Here is a 23,761-nt window from a genome sequence, read left to right as displayed (position 1 = left end):
TTCCCTGAGTCTGCTAGCATTTCCCTGAGTGTATATGGCTTGGTTATATAGGTGAAAATTTCATTCCTCTCTCGTGTAAATTTTTGACAGTCTACTAGAATATGATGAATAGTGAGATGTGTATTGCATTTTTCACATATGGGAGGGTCATCAGCTCTCAGTAAATGAGAATGCACAAGGTGACTCTGACCTGTGCAGAGCCTAGCAAGGACAACCTCCTCCCTTCTCTTTGTACGTTGACTAGAATGCCAGTGTTTAATTTCAGGTTTAATGTTATAATTTGTTTGTTGATGCCTCTTGCCATGTTAACTCCCACTGAGCAATTAGCTTTGATCTTATAAGTTGTCTGTAGTCTGTATATGGAACTGTCAACAAACCAAATTAATGTTATAATTTGTTTGTTGATGCCTCTTGCCATGTTAACTCCCACTGAGCAATTAACTTTGATCTTATAAGTTGTCTGTATATGGAACTGTTAAACAGTATGTGGAGAAGGTATGGGCTGATTTAGCAGCTGCATCTGCAGCCTCATTTCTTTTGATTCCGATGTGGCTGGGAATCCAGCAGAACTGAACATCGAAATTAAGGATTTTCATTCTATGAAGCAGGTGTAGCACCTCATGAAGTACTGGATGTGTATTATACATAGGAGAGGAGATAGCCTTTAAAGTGCTCAATGAGTCTGTATAAATTATAAACTTTTGGTAACAGTTTTCTTTTATATGCACAAGTGCAAGCTGAATGGCATGGAACTCTGCTGTATAATTACTGCAGTCTGGTGGGATCTGATTTGAGATTGTCAGGAAACACAGCAGCACAGCCAACAGAGGTGTTAGTTCTTGAACCATCAGTATAGATGGGTAAGAAATCAGACATGCACACAGAGCAGCACATTAAACAATTGCAGGTAAATGGATGATGGGGTATAAGATTTCTGTAGCAGACAAAGTGAGAGGTTGCAGAATGGTGTGCAAACCTGCCATGGAGGAATACTGTTATGTTTAGTGTAGCTAATGTTGTCAACATTTATACTAACAGCTTGCACAGTTTCTTCAATATGCATACCAAAAGGATGTATAGCAGTTTGATGTGTGTAATATTGAGCTTCCCAATGCAGATAGAAGATACTATTCCATGTAGGGTGATCTGGGAGAGATTTTATTTTTAGGACATAATTAAGAGACAGCTCTTTCTGTCGAAGTGATAGAGCCAGTTCATTTGCTTCAACATAGAGACTTTGAGTGGGTGAGGTGCGAAAGGCACCAGTAGCTATCCGTATACCCTGATGATGGATGGAATCCAACCATCGTAGGTTATTCTGTCTTGCCGAACCATAGCCTTGGGACCCATAACCCAGCTTTGAACATATAAGTGCATGATAAAGATGGAACAGTGAAGCTCTATCAGCACCCCACTCAGTAGAGGATAGAGTGCAAGGTTCAAAGTTCTTTTGCACTTTTCTCTTAGTTGACGAATATGTGCTAGAAATGTGAGTTTTCTGTCAAAGATGTAGCTACAGAAACCCAAGAACTTGGTTTCTGTAGCTACTAGAATAACAGCATGTCCCATTCTTTGTTCAGGATCTGGATGATGAGTGCGTTTTCGACAGACGTGTACACAGACACTTTTTTCTGTTGAAAACCTAAATCCATTATTAAGAGCCCACAGAGAGACATGACAATTGCTTGCTGAAGTTGCCTTTCAATTACCCTCATGTTACTTGAGTGATAGTATAATAAATTTAGTTTAATCCTTTATCCAAGTGTGAGCAAACAAAGTATCTTCAGGACTAGGGTAAGGTGATACAACACCAGGGCAACTCGTTGCAAAGGTGTAGCAAGCTACCAACACTCCTGCCTAAGTATCTCCTTTAATGCAAAACCCATCTCCTTGCGGATATGTCTAATGTTATGCATTAAGGGAAGGGCCACTACCCAGACTAGTTTCGACCTTTATTGAGGTCGAATGGGAGTTCATGTCTCTCATCATTGGCCTTTGGAGAATAAAGCATGCTGAGGATCAGCAGATAGTAAAAGAGGAGTATGATATAAGATAGAGTAGGATAGTAGGAGGTAAAAAGAGGCCTCAGTCAACCTGTTTAGCCTTATTGGCTAATTGGTCTGTAACATATAATCTCAATTTACCTGTTTAGAAAAAGGTTAAACCTAGACTTTTGTCTATAATTCACATATTATTTTATCTAAAGTAATGATTTACTCCAGTATTAATGGAGGTTCTTTTTATGTTACTAGATATAATATCCTTATTTTTATTCCAGGTAAATTTTTTTTTTTTTTTTTTTTTTTTTTTTTTTTTTAAAACAGATGTAAATAATAGGACTTATTTAAATATTTATTTTAAATCTAAAATAGCAGGACTTAAGGTCCGGTAAGTAGGAATGAATAGGAACTTACTGAGGAACTTGTATACCTGGTACCACTGGGACTTAGAATGGGGAAGAGACTGGCCCGGGAGATGCCGCTCACGAGGAGCGGCACCGCCTCGCAGTAAGCCTTCGCCGCCCGGGTTCTCAGCTCTCCCCCCCTTGTTTGGAGTAAAGAAACCGTGCCAGCGAAAGCTTTGTGGCTAGGGGAGACAGAGTGGTTATTCTTTTTCCTGGGGTGGGGGGGATGGTGGGTTTTTTGGGGTCTAAAGAGATATACAGGGCCTGATGCGTCCTTGTATAAGAAAGCATATTGTCGGTGGTTTGCAGTATTGATTCACAAATTTCAAGTCTCCTAGTAAGTGCCTTTCTTGTGCAAGAAATTTGGGTAAGTAGAAAAAGAAACCTTTTCTTATTCTTGCATACATTAAATTTGCGTCTCGTACCTGGGATTTTTTCCGTACTTTCCAGATGTGATATTTCAGTACATTGATTAGGAAGATAGTGAACTTTTGGGTTTTTTGGACTGGTGGCGGGAATTGTAGTCGTACGACCTCTTCTACTGTCAGCATGGGGATTCCCAATGCTGTGCTGAGTCTCCGCCAGATGCGTTGGGCTGGTGGGCAAAAATAAAAGAAGTGGTCCACCGTTTCCACGTCCCGGCAGACATCGCAGAATGGGTTGCACGGGTTAGGTACATGCCGGGATTTCACCAGTTTCACCGGGAGCCGCCCGTAGGCTATTCTCCAGGCTAGATCCCGATGAAAAGGCTGTCCCCAGCTATTTTTGATGTTTCTGAAGAGAATTTCATTATTTGTACTAAGATTGGGTGTATCACGCCTGGAAAGTTGGAAGAAATCCCAGTATACTGCTTTGGGTTTGTGTGTGAGGATTGCTATTCCTCTGTCTCTGAGTGTTGTGATCGATTTCACTACTGTACGGTACCACTTGGGCACCCCCCTTGCGCAGGGTCCAGCATAGTCCGTGATCCCAAAGAGGGGGAGGAAAAGTCCTATAAAATATCTAATTAGTAGGCCAGAAATGTGGTTGGAGTTTAAGGCCTTCCGTACGGTTTTGAACGTGTTTGCTTGTAGCAAGCTTCTGTGATCGGGCAGAGCATAACCCCCTTCTTCCTGTTTGAGTTGTAGGTATTCTTTCTTTACTTCGCGTTTTCTCCCATTCCAGAAGAAATCCAGGAGTTCTTTTGATAATTTATTTTCTTGTGCCAGTGTGATGCCTGTGATATTGACAGTGTGCATCAGCATTGGGGTGACGATTGTTTTTATTACTGTCGCTCTGCCATAAAAGGAGAAGAAGGTTGGTTTGAACAGCCTTATCCTTTCCCTACTTGTCTCCTGCAATTTTTGGATTGGTAGTGCTAGGGTGTCTGAAAAGGGCACGCCTAGTATAGTTAGAGGCTGTGTCTGTAGCATTAAACCGTAGGGAAGTCCAGTGCTATGGAAATTTCCGAAACTTTTGATTTTGGTTTTTTGTGCGTTAACGCGAAGACCACTGACTATGCTGAATTTTTGCAGCGTGTGCAGATAGATATAGATGGACTCAGAGTCTCTGAGTGTAGCCACTACATCGTCTGCATATGCCACTATTTTGCATTGTCTGGAGCCTTGGGGCAGTGGAATACCGTTAATTGCGGGGGTGTTATCAATTCTTTTGATTAGGGGTTCTAATACTAGGGAGAAGAGGAGGGGGCTTAGCGGGCAGCCTTGCCTAACCCCTCTCTTTATGCAGATTGGTTCTGTTAGAAACCCATTAATAGATAGTTGGGTCGTGGCTTCCGCATACATGTTTTTAATTGTACGCCGAAGTCTCGGGCCCACGCCTGTTTTTTGTAGGATGTTCTGCAAGTACCTGTGGTTGACGCTGTCAAACGCTTTCTCCAGGTCGGTGGAGAGAAGTGCCAGGGGGTATTTTTTCTCTTTGGCCAGTTTGATCAAGTCTCTTAACAAAAAGAGATTGAATTCCATAGATCTACCAGGGATCCCGTAGACCTGTGAGCTTGTTATTATTTTTTCGATACCGCCCTTAAGGCGCGTGCAGATAATTTTTGCAAAAATCTTGTAGTCTACGTTGGTTAGGGAGATTGGATGCCAGTTATTCGACAAAGCCCAATCTCGGTCTTTCTTGGGGATAAAGATGGTGTGGCTCTTAACGAATTCCTCGGGGATGTTTCCCGAAGTGAGGAATTCGTTAAAGATGTTTATTAACGCTGCCAATGCAAATTCCCAGATAGATCTATAGAATTCTATCCCCAGTCCGTCTGGCCCTGGGGTCTTCTTTGTTTTCATCATTCTGCACGTGGCCTTTAATTCGGCTGCAGTTATCGGCCTGTCCTGCAGGGCACTAAGATGATCGGGAAAACGTAATGCGTCCCACTCACTGAAGTCATCCGTGCCCTGCCGGTCAGAGAAGATACCGATATACTGCTGATGAAAGTGACGGAGTATTTCGTGGGTTGAGCGTAAAATCTGGCCCTTCTCCTCGATCTGGTGAATTGTTTTCTCATCATTAGCCGCCACCCGTTGTTGGTTGTAGAATGCGGCGGAAGGTGTTTCCAAATGTCTGAGATAGAGTCGTTCGAAAGTCGAGGTCCTCGACTCTACTCTGCCGCTCTTGCTGCAGTTCTATTTCTACTTGTCTGATGAGATCTCCGCAGGGAACTCCGCTCCGTTCGTTTGTCCGGTACCAGCCGAGTTCCCTGTAGAGATCCCTCAGCCGTTTGCGTTTTTGGTAGGCCCTTTCGCGTCCACATTTTTGGAACAGTTCCCTAGCCTGCCTCTTGAAGTCAGCCAGTTTTCCCAGTCCCAGTTGGTGTTTGTCCATCTGTCACAGAGGTTCTGTTATTGAGGTCTCTTCAGTGGGAGCCAGGCCCAAGCTGAGATACCAGGCAGAAGCATTCGCAGGTCACCTCTACCCATAGGAGTTGCCAAATGGTGTGCCACCCTTTTTTAATAAATTACTCTGGATTTAGAGAAAGATGTTGAAAGTTTATTTTTCACTTGGTTAGAGTATAATAAATTTAGTTTAATCCTTTATCCAAGTGTGAGCAAACAAAGTTTGCGCCTGAAAGTATCTTCAGGACTAGGGTAAGGTGATACAACACCAGGGCAACTCGTTGCAAAGGTGTAGCAAGCTACCAACACTGATAGTAATACAGTGATAGTAAATTAAACAAAAGTAAACAAAAAAAAAGTAAACACAACAGTGATAGTAAATTGTGAACTCATCAACATATAGAGCATTGTCTACAGTGGGAGGAAGCTGTTCAATAATTGAGTTAATTTTAATAGCAAAAAGGGTTACACTTAAGACAGACCCTTGGGGAACACCTTGTTCTTGATATGGTCGAGATAGCATACTTCCCACTCTTACTTGGAAAGTTTGCATGGACAGAAAGTTTTTAATAAATATAGGGAGGTGTCCTTTGAGACCTAGGTTACAGAGGTCTTTTAATAAGCCATATTTCCAGGTTGTGTCATAAGCTTTTTCCATGTCAAAAAAAAACTGAGGCAAGATGTTCTCGCTTCAGAAATGCATCTCTTGTACAATTTCTAACCGAACTAAATGGTCTAAAGTTGATCGATGTACGAAAACCACATTGTGTATTGGAGAGAAGACTGTTGCTTTCTAAATACCAGAGAAGTCTGGCATTAACCATTTTCTCTAGTATCTTACAAAGACAGCTGGTCAGAGCAATGGGTAGATAATTATTTGCTTGTGTTGGATCTTTTCCTGGTTTTGGAATAGCAATGACAATTGACTTATGCCAAGAATTTGGAAACTCTTCCTCTGCAAGTATTCTATTGTATAATAAGAGAAGAAGATCCATAGAAGATGATGGTAGATGTTTTATCATTTCATAATGGATGTCATCAGGTCCTACTGCACCAAAGTGAGATTGTAGGAGAGCCAGTTAGTTCTTTTTAGTTCCTCCTTGACAAATGGCTGATTATATGGCTGAAGAATGTTGGAAGAAAAATTAAGTCTTTGTTTCTCTTGCTGCTCTTTCATTATTAAAAATTCCGGAGAATATGAAGCTGTTGCTGAGATTTTTAGCAAAAGTTTCTCCCAAAGTATCTGCAATAACTTTGGGATCAGCAAGAACACCTCCATTATAGTCTAAGGTGGACAAACAATGTGTACTATATCTGCCTTTCATTTTCCAGATTTTATTCCATACAATTTTTGGACTGGTCATTTGATTAATTGATGTAGTAAATTGGATCCATGATAAATTGTTTTTAACTCTGACATCTTACATAACGTGCTTTGGCTCGAGCATGCTTGAAAGTTGTTAAATTTGATGTGGTGGAGTATCTAAGAAATATGCTCTATGCTCTGTGTTGATCTTTTTTGGCTGCCTGACATTCTGGGTTCCACCAAGGCTTTGGGTAGACTGGGAATCGAGATGATGTTTTTGGGATGGAGGTTGTTGCTGCCTGGACAATGCATTCTGTTATATATTTTACAGCTTCATTGATAGGTGTTTGACTGACCCCCATCAGCATTAAATTTTACAAGATGAGAGAAAGTGTTCCAGTCAGCCTGGTCCATTTTTCATATAAGGTATCCATGTGAGTGAGCAAGGTTCCTGTGAAGACATTGTGCAAAGGACAGGAAAGTGATCACTTCCATGTATGTTCTCTTCAACGTCCCACATGAGCAATGGAAGGGGAACAGATTGTAAGATCAGTTGCAGAATATGAGGGGTAGGCATATGGAAGAAAGTATTGAGTTTATTATTTAGAAGAGAAAGGTTATTATTATCAAGAAATTTTTCAATGATTCGACCTAGTCTATTAGTGTTGGCACTACTCCATATAGTATTGTGACCGTTAAAGTCACTCATCAAAAGTATTGGTTCAGGCAGTTGCAAGATAAGGTTATCAAGATCAATTTCATTTAAATCAGCATTTGGTGGTAAATAAATTGAATATACTGTAATGAGAAATCCCACAGAGAAACAAATCGCTACTGCTTCCAGAGAAGTATTAATTTGGACCTGATGGAAAGGAATATGACTGCCTACTAGGATAGCTACTCCTCCACAAGCAGGACCATCTCCAGTCTATCCTTACATGCAGCAGTGAAATTCCTAAAGGTACAGTCCTCATTGGGTCTTAAGTAAGTTTCCTGTAGACAGAAACAGAAAGGGTTGTGTTTCTGCAACAACATCTTGATATGTCAATATTCTGGCAGATCCCACGACAGTTCCATTGTAAAAATTAGCCTATTGTTTTGATTTTATTGCTTGTCTGGTTTTCGAGAGGTCGAGGGCTTACCTTTGTCAGATTTATATTTATCCACTGTTTTAGGGAAGTATGGATGGCCAGTGTCCAATCTCTTCCTCTGGTGGAGTGTTCAAAACATCAAATGTGTCAGGGTCAGTTGGTATGTTTAGTTTGCTTTCAGTGGGAATCGAGGGATCCATTTTTTTTGTGCGAGGGTCTGGTGGTTTATCTTTGGGTGAAGTCTCCATAATTTTTTTGACAGGTGAATTTTCATCGAATGGGACCATTTTTGAAGTTGTTTCTGGAGTAAGGCCATAGGTCTTGTGATTAATGCACTCAACAGAGAAGCACTTGCGATCGTAAAGTTCAGGTATGGTGAAATTATCAAATGGTGGAATAGACATACATGTTTGAGTTGCTGTTGGCACTTTTTTAATTGTTACTTTTTCAGCATAAGAGGATCGTAGAAGAGGTGTAATGGTGGCCAGCTTTCTTTTTGCATCCTGATATGTTATGTTTTGTTCTGTTTTAATTTTTTGTATCTCTTTTTTTCATCTTTCCATTTCTGACATGCACGAGAGTATGCTGGATGATCTCCCTGACAGTTGACACATTTAGCTTTTTTTTTTCACAGCAAGATTTATTATCTGCTGGAATTGAGTGTTCTGTGAGGTGTTACTGTAATTTGTATTCCACCCATTGTCGTTGCTCTCAGTAGTTTCTCGGAATGTTATTTGCACATTGTTTCCACCAGAATGCAATTTCTTGACAGTTTTGGGAAGTCCTGCCAGTCCTTCTAAACCTTTTTGGATAAAGAAGGGTGACATTTTCCCAATAGGTTTTTCACCTGTTGCATGAATGATTAAAAAGGTTGGTACGTTTATGTTAGTATCCGATATCTTTTGTTTGTTACTTCTGTTTCCATATGCTGTGTCTATATTATCAGTACTTGGTTGGGACTTTGTTAGGGTCCCTGAAACATTTGAGGATGAAGAATTCATATTTAAGGAATTTTTAATTCAGCACCAGAGCTCCCCACCCACCACGGAACCACACATGGACGCCCACTACCCAGCAAGCAAAGACTGCGCTCAGGTGTGGAATGCCAGAGCTACCCTGGATGCTTTACCGCACTGCAGCAGGTCTAGGATCCCGACCCCGGACTATGGGGGTGAGAGACTTACTGCAACACCATTGACCCTTGCAGACAAGCCCACTAGCCGATTGATCCTGGCTTGGCCATTCAGGACCACCCATTTTGTCGAAGCAGGGGCCAAAATAGTGCAAGACTACTAGAATCCCCCCTTTCCGGATGTCCACAGGTCGCACCGCACGGCAAACACGGCAGCAGAGCGTTAGATCCCAGTGATGGTGGTCTAGAAAAAGGATAGTGAAAAAGACTCAGGAGAAGTAGAGCAAAGATTGATACTGATGAATTTTTTTTGTACAGTGCAAGAATGGAGAGAATGAAGGATCATCCCTGGAAATTGTGTAAGAATATGGTTAACTAGGATGTTAGGACTAGATTTTTTTGCTTGGATGATATTGAATGTGTGGAATGTGTTGCCAGAGATGGTTATGAGTGCTTCGTCTGTGAATGAATTTAAGCAGTATGATAGGTATTGTGTGAATAATTGTTGATGTGTCAATGCAGGATCTCCTGTGATGAGTCTTCTGACTTCATGGAGACACTTTTATAATAATAATATTTATAACTTTTTAATTGATTGTAAATTATATGTTCTTATTTGCAAAACCTAGAAGTGCGCAAGAACTTTTGTAACATCCATATGGTTGTCAAGTTTAGTGTAAATTCACTTAGTACATCTCTGCAACTAATAACATGGCAGAGCAACATATAATTTCTCTCTCTCATTCAAGCCAATCATTATCCTCTTACTGGTGTGGCCTGTAAGTCATTTCCACAAATCACAAGAGCACTGCTGCCATAGTTTCTAGGTAATGTAAATGCTTTAATTTACATTGCCTAGAAACTGGATGCCTAAATTTGCTGTAACCATGTTTGGTCTCAAGAGCAGGGGGTGGGGAGACTGATCCACTACTTCTCTTTTTCATATGGAGTGTGGATGATACTTTTAGGTACATGCTAAATATACTGTGGAGGTCCAGACTCTCAATTCAAAGATACAACAGTAAAGTGGATTTGCAGATTGGCTGCTAGATAGCATACGAGACTGAAATCTGTGATAACATCAAGATGCTTCCCAACCATTTGGCTCTAATGTGTTGGTAACTTGCAACATATATATGTGTGTGTGTGTGTATATACACACACACACATACTGTCAAACTGACTCTATCCTCCTACTAGTGTGGCAGAAAAAGTTTAATTGTAATAATGCCTATTTTGCTTTCCAAGAGGGGGCACTCTTGAAGTCATGCTTTGGACAGAAAACTGAGTTTTTCTGTATGGAAAAGAGTGTATCAACTTACATTGCATGTACCAACTCTTTTCCATCCTGATGAAAGCTCAGGTGTACAGAATGAATTGAGGAAAGACTTATTGTTAAGTGAGAAAGAGGTATGTGAGGGGGTTAAGTAAGTTAATGTCAATAAGGCAACAGGACTTAAGAGATGTTCCAGAGAGTTAGTGTTAGCCATGGCTGACCTATAAATTAAAAATACTAAGAAATTATATTCTTGGTTTATTCCTTTATTCAAGTGTAAGCAAACAAAGTTTGGGCCTGAAGTATTTTCAGGACTGGGCAACTTGTATATAAAAGCTAATGACTTCACATCACTTGCCTTAGTATTCCATAATGCAAAGCACATATCCTTATGGACATGTATAATGCATAGCATTATACATGTCCATATGTCTATATGCTACTACTCTTTTCCATACAGATAAACTCAGTTTTCTGTCCAAACGCATGACTTCAAGAGTGCCCTCTTGAAAAGCAAAATAGGCATTATTACAATTAAATCTATTCTAATGAGACCTCAATAAAGGTCGAAACCAGTCTGGGAAGGGTCACTACCCAGACTGGTTTTGACCTTCATTGAGGTCTCATTAGTGGGAGCCAGACCCAGAGGTGATACCAAGGTTGAAGTAATGCAGAAGTCATATTTCCATATATGAGTAGCCAAAAGGTGTCCCACCTTATCGTCAAAATACTCTGGATTAAAGAGTTGTTGGAAGCTCCCAACTTAGCTTTTATATATGAGTTTCCTAGTCCTGAAAATACGTCAGGCACAAACATTGCTTGCTTACACTTGGATAAAGGATTAAACCAATAATATAATTTCTTGGCATCTTTAATTTATAGTATAACCAAGTGGAAAAACTTCCAACAACCATGGCTCACTTGTTTAACAAGAGTTTTGCAACAACACAAGTCCCAAAGGAGTGGCAGGAAGGCAAAATTGTTCCATTTCACGAAGTTGGGCTGTCCTGGTTGTCTGAGTGGTAGAAAAAACATCCATGGGCATGGATGTTTTTTCTACTAACTCTGTGTGGAAAGGGCATCTGCAATCCTACCACTTCTTCTTCTAGCAGAAGACTTCACTCCCAAAACCTGGTGAGGTAGAGAGTGACCATACAGTGCCTTCGGACATCAAATATGAATTTTTTATTTAAAAATGGTGGTGATAAGGCTAAGGCAACAAATTATAGGCTGATCTGCATATCTAGGGTTGCAGTCAAGGTATTGGAGAGGTTGGTGAGATATAGAATAGAAAAGTGGGTTGATAACAGTGGTATTCTTTGTGCTCGTCACCATGGGTTTGAAAGAGAGGTCATGTTTTTCCACCTGAGTAAGTTGGAAAAACATGACCTCCCTTTCAAACCCTATAATAAATATTATAAGAAGTCTTCTTATAGTACTGTACTATAAGAAGGTATACTGTATTATATGACAAATGTATTGGACAAGGGCGATATATATACAATGTCATACTTAGATTTTCAAAGGCTTTTGATAGATTGCCACCACCACAAATTGGTAACTAAATTGGAGCAGATGGGATTGGATGATAGATTAGTGAGTTGGATAGGCAACTGGCTCTCAGATAGGCATTAGCAAATTGTGTATGGGGTGCAGTATCCTGAGAGAGGAAAGTCACTAGTACTGTGGCCACAGGGGGTCTGTTTTGGGGCTATTGTTATTTAACTTGTTATATATTAGTGATATTACGATGAACGTTACCTAGATATTTACAACTGTTTGCAGATGATGCAAAACTAGGTTGAGTGATGAAGAATCAAGCAGATGTAATGGTGTTACAGGACTTGAGCAGATTGTATGAGTGGGCAAGCGTGTCAAATTTTCAGTTCAGTGCAGAAAAAGTATGGTACCGAAATTTGGTAGGCAAGAATGGGATGCAAAGTATACAATTGGTGGGGAAATTTTGGAGGAGGTTGAAGAGTCAAGAAATCTTGGAGTTGTGATGGACAAGGATCTGAAGTTCAGAATTCAAATTGCGCCATTCACATCAGATTATTATCCTTTCACACTTTAGCTTCTGACTCACCGAACCTACTACTTCCAGTCATCTTTTATTCCATCTACCTCAGTTCTGTGGAATAGCCTTTCTCATAAAATATTTCCTAAGGACTATAAAATCTTGAAAAAGAATATTAACATATTTATCACTTTGCTTTTGACCCTCATGGCATCACACCTGCTCACGCATGACATTTATGTGCTACAGACCTTGTGGCCTCTCTTTTGTGTGTGCGATGTGTATATATATATATATATATATATATATATATATATATACATCGTGCACACTTATACTTATATATATATATGTGTGTGTGTGTGTCTGTATGATCTTTATTATCTAATTAAAGAAAATTTATTAAAATTTCTCACACTCCTCACTGACTAGCAAATACAAAATATTAATTTAACTTTATATGCAACAAAAAAAAAAAAAAAAACCTAAATAAGACTAAATGCCTCTATAGTGCAATTGCAAGAACGACAGTGCGTTGTCCCCTTCGATTGGAAAAGGCCTAAGTTCGATTCTCATTGTGACAAGAGGAATCTTTATATGTTTTTTTTTTCAATTGAAGGTGAGTTAGCCAATCTCATACGGAGGTAGCAGGGATTTTCATCCAACATACAGAGAAATTAGCCTTGAGAAAACACACAATTTACAGACAAAAAAAATACTAGCGGCGGACAGTAGATGCCGTTTGTGTTGATGGTAGTGGTGGGTAGCTCTAATTGGTGGATTAAGTGGTGGAAGAGGGAGAGCTGTAGAGTAGGTGACTTTCCACGATGAGTCTTTGTACTCCTTGGAGGTGTCGTGTAATAATAATAATAAATAAAATCTGATTAAATGAATAATACAGAAAGAAACTGTATTTTATAAAGTATTCCATATTTTGTATTTGTTTCTCATATATGTGCATCATTTTAGTCATCATCATCGATCACCTCATGACTGAGGTCCTGTGACCTTGGCAGCAATGTTTCTCCATCTACTTCTATCTCTTGACGTGGCAGTTGCTTCTTCCAAGGAAAGAAAGTCTTGAGATTCTTTAGATTTGATCTATCCATCTTGCTCTTGGTCTTTAATGCATTTTCCTTCTACTTTTCCTTGCATAATTTCCTTCTCAATGTTATCACTATCTCATCAATATATATGTCCAAAATATTGAAGTATCTTCTTGTTGACTATGTCACTCAGTCTCGTTTTGATGTTTAATTGATTGAGAATACTGACATTGGTTTTTTTTATCCATCCATGAAATATTCAGCATCCTTCTCCAGCACCACATATCAAAGCTGTCAAGTGTCTCTTTGTCTCTCTTACCAAGTGTCCATGATTCTGCACCATAGAGAATGATTGAGAAAATAAGAGTATTCATTAGTTTATATTTGGTATTGTTAGAAATATTTCTCTCTTTCCATATCTTTTTTTAGTTGTGTCATGGCATTCCTTCCCAAAGCAATTCTTTTTATTGCAGTATGCAACTGCCTTTATTATATATCAGGGCCCCAAGATATATGAACTGTTTTACTTTTTCTAAGTTGATGCTATGAGTAGATGTTTCTTCTTTTCTTATCATCATCATATACTTGGTCTTATCTCTGTTAGTTTTAAGTCCATATTTAATGCTCTCCATTCTACTCTCCCAACAAGGGACATCGGTTCTCTTTCGCTGCTGGCTATAAGCACAGTATCACCTGAAGTGAAAGAGAACTGATGTCCTTTGTTGGGAGAGTAGAATGGAGAGCATTAAATACGGACTTAAAATTAACAGAGATAAGACCAAGTATATGACGAACATCTACTCATAGCATCAACTGCAATTGAGATTCCATTTTTCCATCCATCGAGAGCTTTTCTCATTATGAATTCACTATAAAAGTTGAACCGGTTGGGAAATAGGATACATTCCTGCTTAACCCCTTTTTCTATCTTAAACCATTCTGAGATATTTTGGCCTATTTTCACTGATCCTGTGTTCCTGTCATATAATTGCTTTATTAAGTTGATTAGGTATTTTGAAATTCCCATTTTGTTCAGACATTTCCAGAGTACCTCCCAATTGACTCTGTCAAATGCCTTGGTATAATCTACAAAACAGAGATAAAAAAAATCGTAAAATTATAAAATGTTGCGAAGAAATAGTTTGTGAAAAATAATCACCGTGATGAATTTTCTTGGGAAGAATTTTCCATGAATCCTTTCTGTCAGTTGTATGCACTTTTATATGGTCAGTCCATGAACATTGTGTACCTCATATAAAGAGCAGCTAGGATGATATATTTGGTTAGGAAAGAGAAAGCATACAAGCAGTGTTTAGTGAATCATTTGAAGAAAAAAAAATCCCATTAGAAGGAAAAACAGTAATGATAAATGATATTGGTTTGATAGAAATCGCAGGGTAATTACTGTAGTAGATATAGTCGAATTATATTTAATCAGCACATTATTAGGATATTTCATGCTGGTGCAAGTGATGTCAGATGAGGCTCCAGTAATGTGAAATCCGCATTATTTTCTGTGAAATGGTGGATGAGTGACCAGTGTACATGAGGAGGAGGTGTCAGTTAAATAAATTTTATGTTAATACAAGGTGGTCTGAAAAGTTCTTGGCCTCGGCCATAGATGGCAACACTATCAGCAAATTTTTTTTTTCTAAGTTGGTACAATCCATGTGAAATTGCAAGTCATTCTATCAAGTAGTTTCTTTTATACAGCTGTCTGAAGCAAAAGTGTTGTCTGCATCCCTTCAAATGGATAAAATTGAGTATCGTGCAGTTATAAAATTCTTAAAAGAAGGTTTAATGCCAAAAGAAATTCATTAAAGTTCATAAAAGTTTATGGGCACTCTTCTCCTTCGTTTTTGACAATTAAGAAATGGGTTGCCAAGTTTAAATGTGGCCGTACCAGCCTTGAAGATGATCCACGTGAACGACATCCATAAAGTGTAACAACACCAGAAATCATTGATCAAGTGCACGATTATGGTATTGGATGACCGGCGAGTCAAAGTGTATGAAATTGCTGAGACTATAGTCATTTCAAAAGAACGTGTAGGATATATTTTGCATGAAGAATTGCAAATGAAAAAGCGTTGTGTAAGATGGGAGCCACGCTTGCTCACAGCAGATTAAAAATGCACTCGCATGAAAATCTCTAAACAATGCTTGGAGTATTAACAAGAATAAAACTGATTTTGTGTGTCAATTTATTACTATTGGTGAGACTTGGATTCACCATTACACATCAGAATTCAAACAGCAGTCAAAACAGTGGACAGTCGCAAGTTGTTCAGGACCAAAGAAGACAAAGTCGGTTCCACCAGCAGGAAAGGTCATGGCATCAGTGTTTTGGGATGCTAACGGCATTTTGTTTATTAAATATTATCTTGAAAAGGGTAAAACAATAACCGGGGAATATTATTCTGCTCTTTTAGCTAGACTAGAAGAAAAAATTTGTGAGAAAAGACCCAGTTTGCAGAAGAAAAAAAAGCATCTTTCATCAGGACAATGCACCTGCCCACAAAAGTGTTTTGGCAATGGAAAATTAAGGGATCTGCACTATGAATTGTTGGAACATCCACCCTATTCCCCAGATTTGGCTCCCTCTGACTTCTATCTCTTCCCTGCCCTTGACTCAACCGCCAGCGGTTGTCGACACCTCCGAGTGCGAGTGAAGTAATGGAGGTATCTATTCTAGGAAATGTGCAGTCACAAGCAAGGTCAATGCAATACTATGCGGCCTGGCATGCCTGTAGTATGTGCTGTCACATTTTTGCGATGCAATACAGCCTGCTTCGGCGATAGTGTGCACTTAGCTTTATATTGAATATGAGAACGATGATACTCGACTAACCAAGGTGTTCCGTTAAAATTTCCAGATTTTTGAAGTGTTCTGTCATGGGAAAAGTTTGGGAAATGCTGGATTATGCAATGCTGAATACGATTTCACAGGATTCTGATTTCAGTGGATTGGCAATGACATTACACAAGAGTAATTGGGGTCCAAGAAGATGTTGAAATGCATCTACATGAATGCTAGAAGTATCAAGAATAAGGATGAGGAGTTTTTAGTATTAGTAAAGTCATCTTGGGAAAAAATTATACATGTCAGTGAGACCTGATTGATAGAAGACAATATAGTTACAGTGATAGAATGTAAAGGATGTTATGAAAAAGAGTGCTCGTGGGTCATGCGCAGTGATATGTATAAGAAGAGCTCCTGATTGGGATAAGTTTTCTAGGAATAATTAAATATATATGCGTAATTGTTTGAGTAAGAGAGGCTGTGAACGTTGTGCGCTACCGGTTTTATTAGTGTGGGGGATTTTTTTTGTCAAAACTTAATTATAAAATCGTTATTATTAGACTTAGTAACCAGCAAAAAATGGTGGCGGCATTGTCATTCCATGACATTAATTTAGATTTCAGTCATTTCGTTAAGTGTGAGGTCTGTTATATGTATTCTTTTGATTACATAAATGATTTGTGGATATTTGGTGAGGATGGAAGGGGGTGTGTGTGCAAAGTGTGAACGAGGAATTGATGAATGCAAATATGAAATTGATGGCAGAAAGTGTTGTTAGCGAAATTGTCATGGGGAAAATGAGTACACGTTTGAAAGAAAAGGATGGTGAGAAAGAGAGGCGAAAAAATGTTAAAAAATCATTAAAAAAGTAAAAGAGCGATTTGAAAACCATAACAGGTGTTAAAAGGGACGAAAACGAGGTGAGAGTGGCGGAAGAAAACGAAATTGAGAGAACGATTGAAACTAGAAATCGCGGGACGCAGAAATCGAAAGAAAGGATGATAGCGAAAAAAGAATGAATGATAGCGAAAGTTCGCCGCATGTTGGACTGAAAGTACAGAAACAAAGAAAGATGAATGAGTGTGAAAATGGGAAGAATGATAGCAAAAGTTGAACGCATGTTGGACCGAAAGTACGGAAACAAAGAAGGATGAATGAGAGTGAAAGTGAGAAGAGGGGATCAAGAGCTAGAAAGATTGAATGATAGAGAGAATGTGTCGCGAGATTCGGAAGGTGAAATGAAATGGATGCAGAATGAAATTAAGAAAATTTGAGTAAAAACTATTAAAATGAATAATGATGGCATGAAAGAGTTAACAAAAGATGAGCGAGTGGCATTGTGTGGTGACTCCATTATTAAATGTGTGTTTTCCAGGTGCTAAAATGAGTAGAGTGATTGAGGCATTGGATATGAGGCAGGAGCGAGCAAAAAAGTTAATAGTATTAATAGGTACGAATGATTTGAGAGAGAGGACAAAGAGTGTGTCAGAATGGATATCAGGAGGCTGCTTAGAAGGATAAAAGACAATAGTTTGACAGGAAGGGTAGTTAGTGTGTTGCCTGGGTATGACTGTGGTGAAATGAGGCGGAGAGCAAGGATTATGAATGATATGCTAGCTGAAATGTATGAGGAGACGGGAGTGCAGTTTGTTAATGTGTGGAGTGAGTTTGAGGGATGAAGTGAGCTGTATGGAAGTGTTGGACTGCATTTGAGTGGTTATGGTGTGAGTCGCTTGGAGAGACTGCTGCTGGAAGGTAGAGAAGTGAATAGAGAGAATGAATCAGATTGAGAGGAGAGTGATGTGGAAGAGCAGGAGAGTAAGACAGGAGAGATTGAAGAGGTGGATAGGAATGGGGAAATGAGTGGTATGAGTATAGAAAATGAGAGTTGGGTGTGCAAGACGAGCAGGGAAACGGGGAAGCTCAGGGTGGACAGGGGTACACAGAGAAAGGTGGATGCTCCAAGAGGAGGTGAGAGCATGTGTAGGCAGGAAAGGAATGGGATGACCAGGGATCAAGAGGAAACAGTTGGAATTGAAAAGGGTTCTAAAATGAAGAAGCAGAAAGGGAAATGGCACCAATCGAGCATGGAGAGATCACATCGAGTGAGTGGTATCAGTGGAACTAGCTGTAGATTCAGAAATGAGCTTTTGTGTTCATATACAAATGCTAGAAGTATAAGAAACAAGGCAGATGAAATGGTTGCACTAATTGCATCTGTTCACCTAAAGATTGTCGGAATTAGTGAGACATGGTTGGAAGAGGATGACATCCTGACAGGAATAGAGATGGAAGGGTATGATGTGTTTTGTGAGGACAGAAGGTGTAACAACGGAGGGGAGTGCTATTGATGATACAGAAAGAGTTATGTCCATATAAAGTGGAGATGTAAGAGGGAAATAGTGCCAGTAGTTTTGAGGCAGTATGGTGTGAGATAGAGGTGAATGGAATCAAATACTTGGTGGGATGTTGTTATAGACTAGGTAACGTGGATGGTGGTGGTGATAATGAAATGTACAATCGAATTAGCCAAGTAAATAAGAAAAGGGTGATCATTATGGGTGATTTTAATTATGGCAATATAGACTGGAATGATGAGATAGCAACTGGAAGTAAAGAAAATGAGTTTCTTGAGTTTTTGAGGGATAACTACCTCAGACAGTATGTAACAGAGAGCACACGAGGATTGAGGGTCTTGAATTTGGTAATCTCATCAGAGAATGTAATTATAAATGAGGTGTCAAATCATCTACCAATCGGTGAGAGTGACCATGAGGTGATTACATGAAAAAGGGTATATGTGGAACTTCAAGGGGGGGGGGGTGATGGGTGATTATGAGGAGCTCAGGGGACAGCTTGCGGGTGTAGCGAGGAATGAGGAGTTACCTGGAAAAGAGATCAATGCAGTTTGGGGAATTTTCAAAAACTGTTTAGTAGATGCAATATCTAAATGTATTCCAAGGGTGAGAAGGTTAAATAAGGTGGTGTGAGATGGATAAATAAAGAGATTAAAAATGCGATACAGAGAAAAAGGGCATTGTGGAGGCAGCATAAGAGAAGTGGAAATAACCAATTCCATAAGGTCTACAAAGACCAAGCAGGGAGGGTGACTTGGTTGGTGAGAGTAGCTAAAGAGAGGTATGAACAGCAGTTGGCTAATGCAGTTGGCAAAAAGAATCCTAAGGACTTCTTTCGATATGTAGCCAGCAAAAGAAAGAATAATTATGGTAGGATGACATTGATTGGAGAAAATGGTATAAAGACAGCTGATGCAGAATGTATGGTGGAGATACTTAATGAGCAGTTCATAAAGATCTTTCAATCTTGTGAATGTGACTTCGTGGAGGGATTGAGAGCAGTTGATGATGAGGAGGAGAGATTGACTGTAGGTGAGCAAGAGGTGTATGGGGAGTTGAGTAAACTAGATGTTAATAAGTCTGTGGGACTTCATAATATATCACCACGTATTCTGAAAGAATGTGCCAGGGAGTTGACACCTGCCTTGACATATTTTTTAAAATGAGTCTTGCACTCGGTCAAGTTCCTAAGGAGGGCAAGATTGTGCCACTTCATAAAGGAGGTGATTGAACTCAAGCATCAAATTACAGGCCTATCTGTGTGTCAGGTGTTGTGGTTAAGTTGTTGGAGATGCTTATGAGAACTAGGATCCATAGTTGGGTTGTTAACAATGGTATTATCTTTGATGGACAGCATGGATTTGCTAAAGGGAGGTCATGTTTTAGTAATCTACTCACTTATTAAAATAAAGTGACTGCTTCCTTGGACTGAGGAAAAGGATACACAGTAATATACTTCGATTTTGCAAATGCTTTTGATAGAGTACCTCACGATAGGTTGACAGTCAAACTAGAGCAGATGAGGTTGGATATTAGATTGGTGCATTGGATGGAGACTGGCTATCTGATAGGTATCAATAAGTTGTGTATGGGGGAATGATATCCAGGAAAAGGAAAGTCACTAGTGGAGTGCCTCAGGGGTCTGTTTTAGGTCCATTACTGTTTATCTTGTATATTAATGATATAGGTGAAGATTTGAATGGAGATATTCAGTTGTTTGCAGATGATGCAAAGTTGGGACGAACCATGAAGTGTAGTGAAGATGTTGTGGCCTTACAGGAAGACTTGAATAGATTGTAGTGATTGAGCACGGAAATGGGGATGTGAATTCAGTGTTGCAAAATGTAAAGTTTTAAAATTTCAAAAACAAAGATGGGATGCAGAATTTATGCTTGGTGAGAATATATTGTTGGAAGTAGAAGAAATAAGAGATCTGAGGGTGATAGTGGATAAGGATCTAAAATTTAGGGGACACATAGCCAAAATTGTGAAGACAACACAAAGCCTTCTGGGAATGATGTGGAGGATACTGACGTGTAGAAGTAGGGAGATTCTTGTTCCGTTGTATAAGGCTTTGATCAGGCCACACATGGACTATTGTGCCCAGATTTGGTTACTGGGTGTTCAGAAGGATGAAGAGATGCAGGAAAGGATCCAAAGGAGACTGACTAAGGTAGTTTCTGACCTCTGGAATGTCGAGTATGAGGAAAGATTGAGAAGATTTAATTTGCAGAGTCTGGAGGACAATAGCAAGAGGGGAGATATGATAGAGACCTATAAGTCGGTAAGGGGTTGTAATAGGATCAATGCTGGAGAAGATTTACAGAGAATAGTGGGAGAACCAGAGGTCATCCCTGGGAACTGTATAAAGAGGGTGTGAGTAGGGGAGTGAGAGGCAGGTTTTTTCCGTGCAGAGTTGTGAATGATTGGAATGCCTTGCCTGAGAATGTGGTGTTTTCAAAGAGTTTGAATTCGTTTAAAACACAATATGATGAATTGTGTGCGTGATAAAAGGACTTCCCAGATGAGTCTTTGACTCCATGAGGTCTTGGGGTGGTAATAATAATGTTTTTTCAGAGAGGACAGGAGGTGGGGTATTGCTGATAACTGAAGAACTACAACCAATAAAATTGCAAGTTAAAGAGGATTTTAAGTTTTGGGGAGATAGTTCAGTTGAGACTATCTTTTGTGAGGATTGAGGCCAATACGATAAAATATATTGTTGGTTGCTGCTATAAACCAGGAGATCCCACAGGAAGATGTAGTTGCCATGCATCAACAGATTAGCATGAGTGAAACTCAAGCAATTATTATGGGAGACTTCAACTATGGGAATATAGATTAAAGGGTGGAAAGGAAACATGGAATAATTAATTATAACTGAAATATCATGTTTTATAGGGGACTGGGGGGTTTGAGAATGTTGGTTGGTATTAGCATCAGAATATATATCCATAACCAATGTAGACACTCTATCTGCAATTAGAGAGAGCGATCATGCAGTATTGTTCTGGGAGGTTACTAAGCATGTGGAATTATCTGTTAAGAAAGGTTTTAGGTTGAACTATAAAGCTGGTAATTATGACCGATTTAGGAGTCATCATTGAGCTGTGCCATGACTTGAGAAGCTACAAGGAAAGAATGTCAGTAGTGCATAGCAAGTGGTGAGGCATTGTTTGAGAGAAGCGGTATCAGACTGCATATTCAAGGTCAGGAGGATAAACTAAGTGGGGATTAACTGGGTCAATAGAGATATTAAGCAAGAGCTGCAAAAAAAAAGAAAACACTGTGGATGGAATATAAAGAAAAAAAAAGGTGATCAGTATACTCTTGAGCAGTATAAAGTGCAAGCAAGAAGGGTGACTAGTATGGTAAGAAAGACCAAATCAGATTATGAGAGAAATTAGTTATGTGGATCAGATAAATCCAAAAGAGTTTTTTCATTACATAACAAGTAAGAGGAAAATTGACTATGAAGTTGTTCAGTCTAATTCTCAGCTTTGTCAGGGTTCCAGAGGAGTGAAAAGTTCCATTCCATTGTGTAAAGATGGCTCCAAGACATAGGTAGCAAACTACAGACCAAGGGGTGTTTTTAAAGTTTTGGAAAAATTGGTTCAAGATAAAATCCAACAGCAGGTGGATTCATCAGAATCAGCATCAATAATTCCTTCACCCTCTTGCAAATCTGTCTAAACATGTGCAGCAGCTAACCAACATCCTCTCACATTTCAACTCCAAACCCACAGAACAAATTTCTCCCCTTGTTCATTAATCCCTTCTGCCGCTGTCCTCTGGAACATTCTCCCAGCATGTGTTTCTCAAGGAATATAATTCACAGCTTTTCAAGTCAAATGTGAACAAGTTCCTTATTGCTCATCCATGGTACTAGTGTGCTGTAGGTTGACCAGCCTCTCATGGATGGGTTCTTCATTTAAAAAATAAAAATAAATAATAATCATGATAAACTTAGAATGTTGGTAACAGTAGCATGGAGATAGACAGTGGTAGTGCATGAAAAATAGTCAAGAATGGCTTGAGAAAGCAGTATTTGGCACTGCATTCTCAGTTTGGGAGGTTAAATCAGGCTAAAGTTAAATGGATGAAGAGTATTAACATTAAGTAAGCAGAACAAAAAGCAGAATGTTGTGAGAAATGTGATGAGCAAGCTCATAGGTAATACAAATCACCTGGTATGAAGAGCAAAATCAGATTATGAGAAGAAATTAGCCAAGTAGGACAGAGGAAAATCCTGAAGAGTTCTGTCACTGTGTGGAAAGTAAAAGAAAGAATGATTATGCAATAACAACTCATTAAGTTTAATAGAATGAATACAGCACGCACACAACAAAAAAAAAATAACCACAAGTTTAATGGATCATGTATTTTGTCTCATTCACAGAGACATCATCAGAGATACAATCTTAAAATTGCAAAAACACACAGAAAAACACACTAAACAGTAAGAGAAAGAAAAGTTGGACTAGAAGTCTAAATTCCTATGAGAGGCACCCTTGTGGTGCTGTTATCTAGCCTTAGTTGTTGGGTGGGAAGTCTATGAATTAAAATTTTCAAAATCTTTGGCAGTTTAGCACAACCACATTTATTTAAGATTAAGTTGGTTTTGTTGCTGTGAAACACACAGTTTATTTCAATCTGATTTTATGAAAGCTAACCAAGGTTTAGTTACCTAGACCTGATTGATCATAGTTATGATGGCAGATGTATTTCTTATGTTCTTCTAGGCAGATCTCCCAGTTTGACCATAATATAAGTTGCAAGGACAAAGTACCTTGCAAACACAACACCTGGAAGAGAAAGAGAAGAGGGAATAGATCCTTAGGGGGAGTGAATAAGGGCATCCAGCTTTAAATGGCAAGTTTGAAAGCTGTGCAGGGTTTATGTTTTTCAGAGTTCTGGCTGTTTTTTCTGAGGTGCTCCAGATATAGGGAATAGTAATAATGTTGGAAGAGATGGGAGGAACAACTAATCTATTGATCTTTTTGGGATATTTTATTTGCCATACCATGCAGCCCAATGATAACAATGGGTAGGAAGGTATGGCAAATAAATGAGAGATGAGCTGTAAGGGAAATCTTGGCAGAACAGAGGCTGAAGGTTCTGTTGACAAGAGTTTTGTGACACTGTTTGTTGAGGGGGAGGGAGATGATGGGAAAGTTTGTATATATATATCTACCTATGTGGGTGGATTTACTATAAATTATAAAAGAAAGGATGCTATTGGAGAGACACATGATTAGAGTATCTAGAAAAGGCAGTCTATTATTTTCTTTTTCTATAGTGAACTGGATTCTAGGGTGCTGGCTATTGAAGAGGATGGAGTTTAATGTATCTGAATCATATGGGCAAATAGAAAACACATCATTAAATGTGTCTTAGCTAGAAAGAGCATGTTTTTCAAAATGTTTCATAGCTAGAAAGAGCATGTTTTTCAAAATGTTTCATATAGAAATTGTTTAGAAGGGGAGAGAGGGCAGTGC

The 23,761-nt window shown here is 39.2% G+C and overlaps 1 protein-coding gene across 12 annotated transcripts in view; it reads left to right on the top strand.

Moving 5' to 3' along the window:
• Window positions 1-23,761, top strand: part of LOC150104068 (USP6 N-terminal-like protein) — a 615,889-nt gene that overhangs the window by 333,460 nt on the left and 258,668 nt on the right. The gene's annotated exons all lie outside the window — the stretch shown is intronic.

This window comes from Typopeltis vanoorti, chromosome 8 (genome assembly GCF_054136105.1).
Source record: "Typopeltis vanoorti isolate ZY-2024b chromosome 8, IOZ_Tvanoo_1.0, whole genome shotgun sequence".
NCBI lineage: Eukaryota > Metazoa > Arthropoda > Arachnida > Uropygi > Thelyphonidae > Typopeltis > Typopeltis vanoorti.
The sequence above is the reverse complement of the archived record's forward strand: the minus strand, read 5'-3'. Positions and strand labels throughout refer to the sequence as shown.